Here is a 15,755-nt window from a genome sequence, read left to right as displayed (position 1 = left end):
AACGAAGCTGGTAAGAGGGCTGGAACACTGCCCATACGCCCAGAGGTTGGATAGGCTGGGGCTCTTCTCTCTGGAAAAAAGGAGGCTCAGGGGAGATATGATAGAGACCTTCAAGATCATGAGGGGCATAGAGAGGGTGGATAGGGACAGATTCTTCAGGCTGAAGGGGTCAACAGGCACGAGGGGGCATTCGGAGAAACTGAAGGGAGATAGGTTCAGAACAAATGCAAGGAAGTTTTTTTTCACCCAAAGGGTCGTGGACACTTGGAATGCGCTACCGGAGGAAGTGATCAGGCAGAGTACGGTACAAGGATTCAAACAGGGATTGGACGGATTCCTGAAGGATAGGGGGATCGTGGGATACTGAGAGAGGTGCTGAGATGTAACACAGGTATAGAAAGCTAACCAGGTAATAAGTATAGAAATCCAACCAGGTCGTGCATGTGCAAGACCGGAGGGTTAGGACTTCGATGGGAAGATAGGACTCAATGGGAAACCAAGGTGGCAAGGGGGCCCCTTCTGGTGACTCAGACAGGCCGTGACCTGTTTGGGCCGCCGCGGGAGCGGACTGCTGGGCAGGATGGACCTATGGTCTGACCCGGCGGAGGCACTGCTTATGTTCTTATGTTCTTATTATTATAAACTGAGTCGAGCACCTTTTGGTTGAAGACTCGGTCTAAAAAATTAAGCTTTAATTTAGTCAGGGCTAGTCAGGGCAAGTGGGTTTTCTTCATTGGCATTAATAGGATGGAGGTAGCAAGACCAAAATGCTTTGGAGGCAGGGCAACAGATAAAGGATATGTGGCTGCTGCAAAAAGAGCTCCAATGATCGATGCTGAATAGAAGAAAGGGAGAGAGACGAGAGGGAGACAATGAAAAATAAGGCATCAACAGAAGAAATACATCAGTACAATTTTAGCACTTCTGATCTAAATTCATATTTATGTACGTAGTGCAAATGTATTTCCAAGCAACTGGCTAAAAGTCTTTGCTGACATTGGAATTGGCATTGTTAGTGCAGCCAAAGACCACAGTAGGCATTTCAGAGATTGAGGCTGAACAGGTTCTGAGTTACAGATCTTTTCTTTCATCTTTGAGGGCCTAGAATATTCCATCCAACCATTGAGGAAGATAAGAAATGGTTCATTTTGAGGTACTTGAAGAAAATCACAGAAATATTTCATCATCATATCCTTAGGGAAAATGTGTAAATTTCACGTTAACACTCCAAATACTATTTTCAACTGCTTCCAATTTATTTCTCTCACAGAGTTGATCTGGACTGATTGTTCTTCAATAATATTCCCTCCCAGAATTTCTCCTTCTCACTTTATGAGATACTTGGGACCATATTCCTTTCACTCACTCTCTCAGTGGTATGGGCACTGTATTATTCCTTCCTTGCTTTAGCTCCTCCTCACTGGCATGAAAGATGGATTCTTTCAGCCTTGGGCAGCACCCTACTTCACTGAAAAGTGGAGATCTGTCTCCTGGATTGTAAACAAAATCCCAAACTCCGCTTTCCAATCGTTTCTTTCTTGGTGATCCTCTCTATGTCTTTCTTGTAAGGATACCCCATCCCAGGCACTCACTGTTTTCACTCTGTTTTCATGCTAATCGCTCATGTTTTTGTAAGTTATGCCTCTCTGCTAATAATAATGTCCCCTTCTTATTTTAAGCAGGGGTTCTATCTGTTCAGGTTATTTTAACTGTATGTTTTGATATTTTAAGAGTGATGCCATTTGGTAAATTGGTGTTATAGATTGATCCTATAGCTGTTAAGATATAGAATGCACCTGTGTTTTATATTTTTTATTGTTGTATGTGATTTTTTGTAATGTTGTAAATTGGAATTATGTATGTCTACTTTATGAGCTGCCTTGGACAAAGGCGGACTATAAATATTTTAAATAAAATAAAATAGATAAATGTTTCCCAAGACCAGAGGAATGCTTGGGATTCACCATCCACATGCCTAGGTCTCTGCTGCTGGACAGCCTACTTCTGGGAGGCAGAAAAAAAAAAAAAAAAAAGAATGAAAAATGGTAAGTTTCCCTCCAAAACTCTTTTGTCTACTCTGGTAACCCTCTAGTTCCTCCCCAGTTTATTCAAACTGGGAAGTTGGCAAGAAAATTATACTTTTTGACCTGCATGCCAATCAGGCCTTGGGAAGAAAGAGCAACCAAGACCAGAGAGGGGATGCCCAGTCCATCCTGCTGGAACCCCCCACTCCCTAAGATCATCGGCAGGAGGGATGCCCAGTACATTCAGCCGGAACCCCCACCCCCTAAGATTATCAACAGGAGAGATGCCCAGTCCCTCCTGCCAGTACCCCCCCCCCCCCCAAAGAGCATGCTCACAACCCCCTTCCCCAAGCCCACCCAGACCCCCACAGTAAGTTGGCTGGCCGGAGGGATGTTTCCTCCCTCCGGCTGGCAGGCCCACATCATGGGATGCACCAGGGAGGGGCCTAAGGCCCTGGTTGGCCCAGACACTTAAGGCCTCACCCACAGGAGGGGCCTTAAGCACTTGGGCCAACCGGAATCTTAGGCCTCTCTCCCAGTGCATTCGGGGATGTGCTAGGAGTGGCCTAAGATTCTGATTGGTCAGCTCCCTTAGTCCAGGGGCTGGCTAGTGAATTCTGTTTAATTTATTTTCCATCTTTTAGTAAACTGAAATACAAAATAAAATCTTTGATTACATCTTTTTTATCAGGCGAAAGAGAAGACCATTTTGTGGCATAAGAAGAAGACAATTTTTTCTTCTTAACTAAGTACAATTCAACTCTATATATAAAACATACAGCATCCCACCACTTAATTCACTGAATACAGCATCTTCCAAGAGGCTAAAACAGTTTGAATTCTTAAAGTAAGAAAAGTATCATGCAAATAACAATCGTTTCGAAAGTTTAGACTGAAAGCAGAAAGATTTTAAAATGAAAAATTCAAAGCAAATAGGTATACAAAAATGAAAGATGTTGTTAATTTTAGTCCAAACCTGTTGCCAAAACTTGTTTACATGTACATACTCAAATAAAATATACTTGAGAGTCCAACTTGCACTGTACAAGACCAGCAATTTTTAGAAACAGATGGATTAATATTGTGTGATTTTAGTGGGGTCCACAAGGATCAATGTGTTAGAAAATACATAGATTGCACTACTGAAGAGGATATAGTGGAATGAATCATTTGAAGCCAGAAACTTTTCCATTCTCCCTCTGTAAAAGTGTGATTCATATCTTCTTCCCATAGCTGTCATAAACCTAAAAGGGTAGGAGAAGAGATCTGTTTCAGCAGACAATAAAAACATGAAGCTGTATAACTCAACCTTCTGAACCTTTTGAGCAAATCAGGCTGTGCCCCGAATCTCCACATCACCGCTCTGCTCTGCCCTGATCTCTCCTGCCTGCTCTGCTCCGAATTACTGCTCTGTTCTCTCCCGATCTCTCCTGCCTGCTCTGCCCCGAATCGCTGCCCTGGCCTGCTGGTCCCCAGATCTCTCCTGCCTGCCGCCCCGAATCTCTCCTGTCCTTCCCCACCCTGCGAGCCCATGGTTTTAACCCTTGGGTTTAAAGTGGGTTAAAACCATGGGCTCGCTGGGCTACAAAGTAAAAAAAAGTAAAGTTAAAAAAAAAAAATGTCGCAGCTCGGACAGGCAAGTGCAGATACATGCCGGCAGATGGGGGGCGTTCCTCCGATCGCCCCCATCTACATATTGCAGTTTGAAGAATCCATTGGACCTGCCCGAATCAGACATGGATCGGTCCCCATCGGGCAGGTTCATGAATCTAGCCCGTAGTCTTTGCAGAGTTTCAGATGCCAGATATAAAAGGTTTTTTTAAACTGATGATACAAGAAAGGGTTTTCAAGTGATTGGATTAGTTGCTAATGAAAATATTGGCCTTTTTAAACAATACAATGAGGGGCTCATAATCAAAAGAGAAAAACATCCAAAAACCAGCCTAAGTCGGCACTTGGACGAACATTTCTCAAAAACGTCCAAGTGCCGATACAAAAAATATTTCTAAATGACCTAGGACTTCATAGTGCCGCTGAATGACCAAAGCTAAACGATGCATTTTGGGAGGAGTGTTGAAGGTGGGAGTTGGGCGGGACATGGTTCGGCTTAGACTTAGTCGTACAGCATGTATAACCAAAAGTTATACAGCCCATGATCGACGGAACTTGGACGTTGTGACTTAGACATGATCTAAGTCACAAAAACCCACCTAAACTCACCAGATAAGCACTTCAAACACATAAAACAAACCCCCACACACTACCCCAGTGATCACTGCCCCCCCTCTCATAAAATTATTAATCACATCTTTAAAATTCCACCTCCAGACCATCATCACCTGGCCGCCTGGCATAGGAAAGCCTAGTCGTCCAGCACAGAGGCAGCTTAAGTCATCTTGGGGGTGGGTTAGGGACCCATAGAAAGGAGGACCCATGCCCATAAGCCCCTGTAATCACTGCATTGATACTTAAACATGTGCATTCCCCTATACACCTCAAAAACCCTTTTGTACTGGCATATAAGTGGCTCCTGCAGCCATAAGGGCTATTGGGGTGGTAGATAAGTGGGTCTAGGGGATTCTAAAGGTGGTTTGGGGGGGCTCACCATGACCTATAAGGGAGCTGTAGTGAGGAGAAGACATCGCACCCTTTTTGTGAAGTTCACAGCAGTGCCCTGTAAGGTACCCCACTCTTTAGGTGCCATGTCTGGGTGTTCAGTCCATCACTTTGCAGACCCCTCCCACGTCCAACAGGGCTTGTTCTAGGCGTTTTGGACTTGGATGAAAAGTTAGACGAAAATGTGGTATAAAGATGGATGATTTAACAACTTGGACGATCAGATCTGCAGGATGTATAATTAGACAATTTTCGAAAGTAAAAAAATTTTGGACGTATTTTTCGAAAATATGTCCTAGGCTGTTTTTTTACTTTGCATGACTGACTTGCGAGTTGGACGTAAACGGACTTAGACGTCCCTTTCGATTATGCCCTTCTATGTTTTCAGATTTTCCCCCTTCATCTAAACAAATATATAGGGATTGCAATGTTTAGATAGTGGTTGTAGGAAAAGTTGAAAGAAATTATTAACAGTTAATTTAATTTTTGATTGTGTTATTCACAGAGAAAACAGAATCAAAGCTCCTGAATTATTGCAGCTATGTGATTACTGTTTGCAGATAAAGTTCTTGACAGCACAGGATTTTATTTGGACAGTCGAATGTCACCTATTTGCTTGATCTAACGCATGATCTTTAAAGCAAGATGAGAAGAGTTCACAGCTAAAAATCATACATATGTCAACCTTGAGCATTGTAGAACAAGAAATTACAAGAAAAGATAATTATTCATTCTATTTTTTCATTTTCACAATGATAATTGGAAAGGATTAAAATTCCTTTTCAAGAAAATACTTTGAAGTTTGTGATGAATCATAGTTTATAAACTCCTTACTACTGATTCATTTCCTTTTTTATTTGCCTTCATAATATTAATTTTTTCATAAGTTATTTTCCCCATGATACAAAAAAGTGAAACTCACTGAACTAAGGGTTTGATTCTGTATAGGACACCCAGTCTCAGCAGCCACCTATGCAGCTTTTGAGAATTGCACAGGGGCAACCTATATAGAATCGTGTCTGTTCTAAAGGACAGATGCCTAACCCTACTTAACCACCCCGATTCTCTAACCGGCATCCATATCATTTAGAGAATTACGTTGCTGCTGAGCTGATCACGTCAAGAGAATATCCATGCCATGATCAGCTGAGCAGCATCAGCGCGGAAACCCCGAACCACACACACAGACTGTCCGCGGCAGGAGGGATGCCCACTCTCTCCTGCTGCAAACCACAAAACAATCCCCGGCAGGAGGGATGCCCACTCCCTCTTGCTGGCAATCCCCACAACATCCCCGGCAGGCATGACCTTAGGGATGTGGCTAATCTGAGTCTTAGGCAACTCCCGGTGCATCCCAGAATGCACTGGGAAGGAGGCCTAAGACTCCGGTTGGCCCAGATGTCTAAAGCCCCTCCTGGGGGGGACCTTAGGCGTCTGGGCCAATCAGGGCCTTAAGCCCCTCTCCAGTGCTTCCTAGGATGTACAGGGAAGGGGAAGCCTCACCATTCTGAAGAGGAACGCCTGCCAGCCAGAGGAAGTAGGCATCCCTCTGGCCGGCTTTGCTTTTAAAGGTCCATGTGGGCTTGGGGGGTGGGGAGTTTGGGGGTCATGGGTTCGGGGGTGCTGACAGGAGGAAGTGGGCATCCCTCCTGCCAGGGATGTTGTGGGAGGATGCAGGCAGGAGGGATGTCCACTCCCTCCTGCCAGCATCCCCCAAACCCCCCACCCCCCAAAGCCAATGCAGACCTGGGATTGTTTCACGGTTTGATGCTGGAGAGAGTGGGCATCCCTCCTGCCGCAGATAGTGTGTGTGGTTGCTAAAAGGACCCAAGGTATTAAATAGAAGCCTTACTGAGGGAGCTGCACATACCCATGAATGGGATAAGAATTACAAAGTTGGTTGTTATTAACATTAAGAAATGTGTGCATGCTGTAACAGGTTGCAGCATTTGAATTTCATGTGTATTATATGTTTCATTGGTTTTCTTTCTTTTAATCCATGCCACAATCCTCCATGAAATTCATTACGGTTTTCATTATTTCTGGTTATGTGGCTACCTTCCCCAGTTTCATAAAGTATGTAGCCTTTTGTTTTGCCATTATTTATTTATTCAGTTTTCTATACCATTTTCCCCAAGGAGCTCAGAACAGTTTACATGAATTTATTCAGGTACTTAAGCATTTTTCCCTGTCTATCTCGGTGGGCTCACAATCTTATCTAATGTACCTGTGGCAAGGGGGGGGGGGATTAAGTGACTTGCCCAGGGTCACAAGGAGCAGTATGGGCTTGAAGCCACAACTTTAGGGGGCTGAGGCTGTAGCTTTAACCACTGCGCCACACACTTTCTCTTTTACAGCATGAATCCCTTGCCCTATCTCTGGTGCAACCATTGCTGATCATGCCTAACCACACTGAGAGGTGTGGTGTCTGTGTGCTCTAGCCAGTGGGAAGGTTGGTGCCCAATGGACGTGGGTCAGCACCATTGATGCAAGGAGAGCCCAGGCTACTAATCCTGCCCGTGCAGGCATGAGACTTATAAAAGTGTCTGTGTCAGATCTCCTAAGTGGCATACCACTTTTAATTTAGCAAAAAAAAACAAAAAAACAACCAGAAAAGAAAATCTTCCACTGTGTCATGATGTATTTTGCCAATACAATACTAAAGATGCATATGATCGAGACCATTTACCGGTATTTATTTATTAGGATTTAAATTGTCCACCTTTTTGAAGGAATTCACTCAAGGCAATGTACACAAGATTAAGTCAAACATAAAGAATAGAAATTCATACAACAATACAAAGTATGGCATACTGTGTTACATTACAATGTCAACACAATATACAATAGCATATTTTAATAGTATACAGCAGTGTATCTCAAACTGTATGCCAAGGCACACTAGTGTGCTTCCTGAGATTTCAAGTGTGCCACGGCACACTGAGGAAGAAGAAAGGCGCCTGCCAGCTGACTTCCCTACGCGGTACAGCTCCAGCGCTGCTCTATTTGCCGAAGGCCTGCATGTTTCCCCCTTCTCTCTAGCATCCTCCGGCTTCCCCCCTGGCCTCCCCGTCTTACCTTTAGACTGTTTCCTAAAAAAAAACAAAAACCCTGAAAGTATCCCAGTCCTATCTTTAAAGCTAATTACAGCAGCCTGTAGGTTTGGTGAGTAAAATGATTTTATTTTCAATATAGTAATTGAAATGTGTCAGTTTTGAGAATTTATATCTGCTGTGAATATTGTGTGTATATGAAAAATGAAAGGAAAAATATTGCATTACAATTGGTAAAGGGGATGGGATCTGGGGCAGAGCTTGGGTGGGCCTAGGGAGGTCTGTGGTTGGGGTACTCAGTTGATATTTGTGAGACTTAGGGGCACTTAGCTTGAAGTAGTTGAGAAACACTGCCGTAGGCAATCAGCTGGCACCAGTGCCTTTCCTTCTCTCTGGCCCTCTTCCCTGCTGGCACCCCCTACTGGCATCTCAGGGCCCATCTGGAGGGACTCTGCACATAGGCGGACATCAGCATGATGATATCACGCATATGTGTGATGGCATCATGGCGACATTCGCACACTTCTGGGTGCCTCAAGCTCAAGAAAGTTTGAGAGACATTGGTATACAGCAAAGTGTGTAAGCAAAGAGGGAGCATACAGATAATAAGCTAGAGAAACAGGAGTTAGAAAATAAGGGGTCTAATTTAAAAAGTTGCACATGAGGTCAGAAAGGTGCTTGAATATTAGCTGGGGTAAGAGTGTAACTCTTTGTCTGTGTGTATATGACTAGCAAGTTAGTTACTTATTCCATTAAAAGCCTGAGTGAACAGCCAAGTTTTCACCTGCTTCCTGAAGCAGAGATTGTCTTGTGAGAATTTAACAGCAGATATTAATTCTTGCATTTCTAGACTTAAAAATTGGGCCTCCTTTGTGCGCATGAAGTTAAATGCCACTAAAACCAAACTGTTATGGTTTGGCCCTGTTACACACAACTTACCTTTTTCCATAAGTTTAAGTTCGGGTGACTCTAAAGGTTGAACATTCCAGGCGGATTTCCTGGGACATCAGGCTGCTCAGTGGTATAAATTCATATCTAGATTTTTGAATAAGAAATCAAAGACCGGTCTTCATGACATTTGGAGCATTGAGATAAAGCATCAGATTACTGCATCTCAATGGCCACGAATTTGGACTTGGAGGATGAGATGTACGGTGTCTGCATCTATGAGACAAACATGTTTTTTCTTGTTACATAGAGCTTTTTGGACCCCCGTTCGATTACAGAAATTAGAGGAGGAGTGTGTGGCGCGGTGGTTGAAGCTACAGCCTCAGTACCCTGGGGTTGTGGGTTCAAACCCCGTGCTGCTCCTTGTGACCCTGGGCAAGTCACTTAATCCTCCATAACCCCAGGTACGTTAGATAGATTGTGAGCCCACCGGGACAGATAGGGAAAATGCTTGAGTACCTGATTGTAAAACCGCTTAGAAAACCTTGATAGGCGGTATATAAAATCCTAATAAACTTAAACTTAAAACTTAGATAGTTCCAAGTCTAATAGATACTGGCACTGTCAACTCGATGTAGGGACATTGGACCATCTGTTGTTCTATTGCCCCTTGATACATAAATTTTGGAGATCCATTTGGGATCAAGTGAATGAAGTACTGGAAAATCCTGTGGCATTGACGGGGGAGGAGTCACGTCTGGAGAATACGTGGCATGTCATTGAGAGGGTATAAAACAAACGCTGCCGCCATTTTGCTAATGTTTGAGAATCTTTGACAGTCGCGAATAGAAATGTAAGTAGTGCTTTGATTTAGTCAGTAAGGAAAGTATGGCTAGATAAATAATGATTTACTTTTATTTATAGATGCCTTGATGCTTTATCGGTGGCCCTGAATCAGCGGTAAAAATTTAATTCCGCGAAATGCTGGCCTGCGTCGGCATACAGAATAACACTGATTGAGAGGCATAACATTGATTGAGATAAGTAAAATAAATGTCAATTTTTTCTAACTAAAGGAGAAGTGCATTTCTAACGGTTGTTTGGAAAGGAGTTAAGAAGAAGTAATGGAAGTATTTAATGAATTATCTAAAGAAAATATTTTTATATAAAAGATTCTTAAAGTGTAAGACAAATAATGAATTGAGACAAAAATTAATTCACAAAAAAAAAGACTAAAAAGTTTGAATAAAATATTCAGGTTTTTGTGGCCGATGACTGGAGTTTGGAGCAGTGTAAACTACGCGGACCACTTTAGACTATGATAAGACTGTGCGTAGGCTCCTTTTCTGAGGCCTTTTCCTGAATCAAGAAAAGATTATATAGTGATATGCACTGATCTGATCAAGTGGATTTATTATTTAGGGGGTCATACAACAGGGACATTATAGGAAATTTATGGATGTTTGGGAGCCATTGACAAAATTCTGTAAGGAGTGATTGGTTATTTTGCCCTTTGATCATACACGTCCAGGGTGGGAGGGTGGGGAGGGGGCTGGGAAGATACTTTTAATTTGAGTGCATTTGTTGGATATGTAGAAAGGGGGGGATGATATATGTATGTGTCATAAATATAATTTGATAGAATTTAAGTGCTGTTAAAGTATAAAATGTATGTATAATATGTTACACATATTTGGTTTTAAAATGAATAAAGATATATATATATATATATATATATATTTTATTTTATTTTTTTTTTTTTTTTGGTATAATATTTCTTTATTGGGCAAAACCAACAGCATACATAAACAGTAAAAAGCAAAAACACATCCTCAAAAAAAAAAAAAAAATTGAATCCGGCTGAATTCTGGCCCCTCTACGAATCTCTCTCAAAACAAAACGAAGAAACGGATCAAATTATGACCTCTTGGATCAAAGACAGCACAAATATCCTAGACAAAATTGCCCCCTTAAAAACACGCAGAACTAGATCTCCAATCCAGGACGGATGGTTCGACTCAAAGCTATTACAGGCAAAAAGGGACCTAAGAAGATCAGAAACACAATGGATTAAATCTGGTACCCAAGAACACAGAACTACATGGAGACTCAAACTAAAAAACTACAAAAACCTTACCAAGAACAAACGAAAAAATTTCTATGCCCATAAAATTGGAAATGTTTCAAACAACAGCAGCAACCTTTTCAAACTGGTCAACGACCTCTACAACCTCGAAACTCTCACCAACACCTGCGTTAACGAATCCACTTTAACCGCTAACACCATTGCAGACTTCTTTAACACTAAGATACAAAAATTAAGATCATCGATATCTGCCCCAGCCAACCCCCACGGAGACTTCCCAATCCTTCTCAACTCAGACAGGCCCAAACTAGACCCAGGATCCAGAACAGACCTAAGCTGGAATCAATTCACAAATATCGACTGGCCAACCTTCAACACATATTTTAACAAATATTCAAACTCCTTCTGCAGACTGGATACCTGCCCCCCCAACATTATGAAAACTGCTCCAATCCTTTTTAAAGCCAATATGTTAGCATGGGTTAACCTATTACTAACCACTGGCAGTTTCCCAGCAGAACAAGGCCACATTTCAATAACCCCTATCATAAAAAACAAGAAAGAACCATCTAGCTCCCCATCCAACTACAGACCTGTCGCTAGTATCCCGCTATTCACCAAAATAGCAGAAGGGGTGGTAAACGCCGAACTCACCACATACCTAGAAAAATTTGATATCCTAAATGACAATCAATCAGGCTTTCGCTCCAACCACAGCACCAAAACCATCATAGCCTCCCTCCTAGACCACATACACACACTCTTCAGCCGGGGAACCAGTGCCCTGATTATACAACTGGACCTGAGCAGTGCATTCGATCTAGTCGACCACGACATTCTCCTAGACTGCCTTGCCTACATTGGCATCTCCGGCCAGGTCCTTAACTGGTTCAATGGGTTCCTACGGAACAGATCTTACAGGGTATTCAAAAACGACTCTCTCTCCTACCCATGGGAAAACTCCTGCGGTGTGCCACAGGGCTCCCCCCTGTCCCCCACCCTGTTCAACATCTACCTCACCTCCCTAGGAAACCTCCTGCAAAGCCTCAAGCTAAAATTCTTTATATACGCAGACGACATTACCATAGTCATCCCTCTAACCTGTTTCACTCAAGAAATCCTCAACTCCCTCACAAGCATAATTAGTCAGATAGAATTCTGGATGCTATCCTTTAGACTAAAACTAAACCCAGACAAAACAAAATTCTTCCTAGCAACCCCCAATGACAAAATCAAAGACACCACTATTCAAGTGAAAGGATCCACATTCCCTCTTGAACAAACCTTAAAAGTTCTGGGAGTAACACTGGACAAACATCTATCCCTCGAGAAACACACTGATATCACAGTCAGGAAAAGTATCTCGATACTGTGGAAACTCCGCACCATAAAAAAATACTTCGACGACTCTTCATTCCGCCTCTTAGTACAATCCTCCATCCTCAGCATACTGGACTACTGCAACATCATCTACTTAGGCTCCACAAAGAAAACCATCAGGAGACTAAGGATGATCCAGAACACCGCTGTCCGCTTCATATTTGGCCTGAAAAAAATGGGACCACATCACCCCTTTCTACCATAATCTCCACTGGCTCCTACTAGAATCCAGAATCATATTCAAATTTGCCTGTTTTTGCTACAAAACTATATCTGGTTTATCCCCAAGCTACATCACCCCTCACTTCACCCTTAACCACAACTACAAGAACTCCCATAAAATTCAACTCTTTGCCTTCCCCTCCCTAAAACTATGCCACTCAAAAAAATTCCTAGACAAAACCTACGCCTTCCAAGCCGCCAAACTAAACCCTTGGCTAGCCCAAATGGTCCTCAAGGCCCACAACTACCTCGACTTCAGAAAATTACTCAAAACTCACCTATTCTGAGACCAAGACCCTTAATGCCCCTTCCCAATCCTCTTCCCCCCCCCCTTCTGACCCTTGCCCCTCCCCCGTTCTCCCTCCTCTTCCCATTACTTCTCTCCTTGCTGTTCGCAACTCTACGATCAATTTGATATGTAATCACTTGTAAATACTCTCTCCTTGCTGTCTGCTACTCTATGATCAATTTGATATGTAACCACTTGTAATCTCTGTTCAACTACTCTATGATCAATTTGATATGTAACCACTTGTAATCTCTGTTTAATTAATGTGAACCGCCTAGAACTCTTCGGGGTATGGCAGTATACAAAAATAAAGTTATTATTATTATTATTCATCTAGAATCCTGGGTTTTATTTTGGATTCCACACTCTCTATGACAAATCAAATTAATAACATATTCAAAAAATGTTTTTTTAGCTTACAGATACTGAGGAGAGATCGCTGTTTTTTCCATCAACATCATTTTACTATACTGGTCCAGGATATCATACTGGCTTATCTGGACTATGCTAATTCCCTTTACGTAGCTTTAAGTAAATGCAACTTAAAGAGATTACAATTTATTCAGAATACGGCTGCCAAAATGATTTATGGTAAAAATAAATATGATCATGTTACTCCATTGTTGAAGGCATTGTACTGGCTTCCGATATATTGGAGGATCCAGTTTAAATGTGCAAATGTGATCTTTAAGAGTTTATATGGGATCATTCCCCCGTTATTTCCTCTTTCTTTTAATTCCTATCATTTTCAGTCTACAAAGAATATACATAAATTTAAATTAATGTTCCCTGCCATTAAAGGGATTCAAACTTTAGGTAGGTTTTCATATTTTCTGCCATTCACTATGGTCAAAATTTGGAATGAGCTTCCGTCAGTTATTAGAACTCTCTCTTCGCTGACTTGTTTTAGAAAAACCTTGAAAACGTATCTATTTACAAAACATCTTACTGATAATTGATAGAATTCCTAGCTGATAGCTCTCTGTTGATATTTACCGATTCTTCCTTTTTTTGACTGCTTATCTATGGTCTTACGATAATGCGCTCCTTTTACTAAGCCGTGTTAGGGCTTTAATGCGCGGAATAGCGTGCGCTAAATTGCCGCCCACGCTAGACCTTAACACCAACATTGAGCTGGTGTTAGTTCTAGCCATGTAGCACGGGTTTAGCACATGCTAAAATGCTGCGTGCGCTTTAAAACGCTAACGCAACTTAGTAAAAAGGAGCCCAATGTTTTGTTAACCGGTTCGAGTCCCTCTGGGAATGACCTGGTATATAAGACTAAAATTAGATTAGATTAAAAAAAAAAAATATATCACCTCCATGCTTGAATCTTTTTGTATGGTAAAGGTTTTACAGACTACTTTTGACCTGATGTCTAGATGACTTAAATTATGCGCCACTCAGCTGAAAGTATTACAAAAACATCTCAATAAGTCTGTGAAGAGGAGACTGCGGAGGAGGCGGTGGAGCCCTTGCTATCGTCAGATATAGGAAAAGGTTATGTCAGGCACTACAGACTACACCTTTTGGGCACTGTCGCTGAAAGATCGTTTTACTGCTTTGACTGCCTCTCATGCTATGTTCACCCCATCAGAGCTAGCGCAGATGCCAACTTTTGTATGCATTCTCTGGGAAAGTATGTGGCAAATCAGATGCTGACATGTTTACCTTGTTAGCTGTCAAGATTAGTAGGTAAGCGAACTGAATGCCATCATTCAGGTTAAATAGAGAACTAGCTATTCACGAAATGTGACAAAATAAATATATATTCAGACATAAAACTTGTTGGATTCGTGTTAAGCCTTTTTTCTGATGCTGTCATGAATGATTTATCATGGCTACGAGTATGATGGATATATGGGGGTCCTTTTATCAAGCTGCAATAGGGACATTCAAATCCCCTCCATTGACTGAGCATAGGATTCAGGATGGCATATAGAAGGAAATACGGTCAATCAGATATTTCCATGCCATCCGACGTGCACACAGATACGTCAACAATAACAACTTATACCGTATCCTGTACTCTATTGTTTACCAATACAGTTTAACATAAAATGCAGATACATGGTCGTATTTAGCAATCCCAAACAGAACTCGAATTATTGAATTTTGAGTTGCAGTAATCCAAACTAGTCAAGACAACTGTTTGGAGAATATATTTAAAATTGGCTCCAGATAAATATGATCTGAGATTACTCAGAAATCTCAATTTAAAATAAAATTTTCCTTACCATTGCACTAATGTGAGACTGAAAGGATAGTCATGAATCTAAACATAAGAACATAAGCAGTGCCTCTGCCGGGTCAGACCAGAGGTCCATCCCGCCCAGCAGTCCGCCCCCGCGGCGGCCCAACAGGTTATGACCTGCCTTAATCACCAGAAGGGGCCCCCTTGCCCCCTAGGTTTCTCATCGAAGTCCTATCTTCCCATCAATGTCCTAACCCTCCGGCCTTGCACCTGCACGACCTGGTGAGCTGTCTATACTTATGCAACACCCCAGCACCTCCCACCTCAAAATCACACCTAAATATCGTACTTCCCAAAACTTGAACTGAGTCTGGAATGGAACGCGCTACCGGAGGATGTGATAAGCAGGAGCACGCTACAGGGCTTCAAAGAAGGTTTGGATAGGTACCTGGAAGACAAAGGGATTGAGGGGTACAAATAGGAGTAGAGGTAGGTTATAGGGATAGGATTAGAGGATTAGAGGCAGTTACAAAATTACTCAGGGACACTGTTCAGGCAATTAGGCCTGATGGGCCGCCGCGGGAGCGGACCGCTGGGCAAGATGGACCTCTGGTCTGACTCAGCGGAGGCAACTTCTTATGTTAGAAATTTTTCAAAGAATATTATGGTGAATATCTCAAACTTTATTAAATATGCGCAAAAAATAATTTAGCTAAAACTTGGTTTCTTGGTTTCGACATGGCACGTTTCGTTACTCTGCGTCAGGAAACCAACCAGCAATGTGATTGTGAATGGGCAGCTGTCCTTGCCATTACTACATTCCTTGCCAGAAACATCACCTTTGTCTTTGAAATACTTAGCATTAGCTTATTGCCATCCATCTGCTTTTTTATCTCAAAAATCACCAAATCTAATTTCCTAATAGACTGTATCAGCAGTTCACCAATTGGGAAAAACAATTAGATATCATCCGCATACAGCCTATATGAAACTCCCAAATTCA

This window comes from Geotrypetes seraphini, chromosome 2, assembly GCF_902459505.1.
Source record: "Geotrypetes seraphini chromosome 2, aGeoSer1.1, whole genome shotgun sequence".
NCBI lineage: Eukaryota > Metazoa > Chordata > Amphibia > Gymnophiona > Dermophiidae > Geotrypetes > Geotrypetes seraphini.
This window is presented reverse-complemented; position numbering follows the sequence as displayed.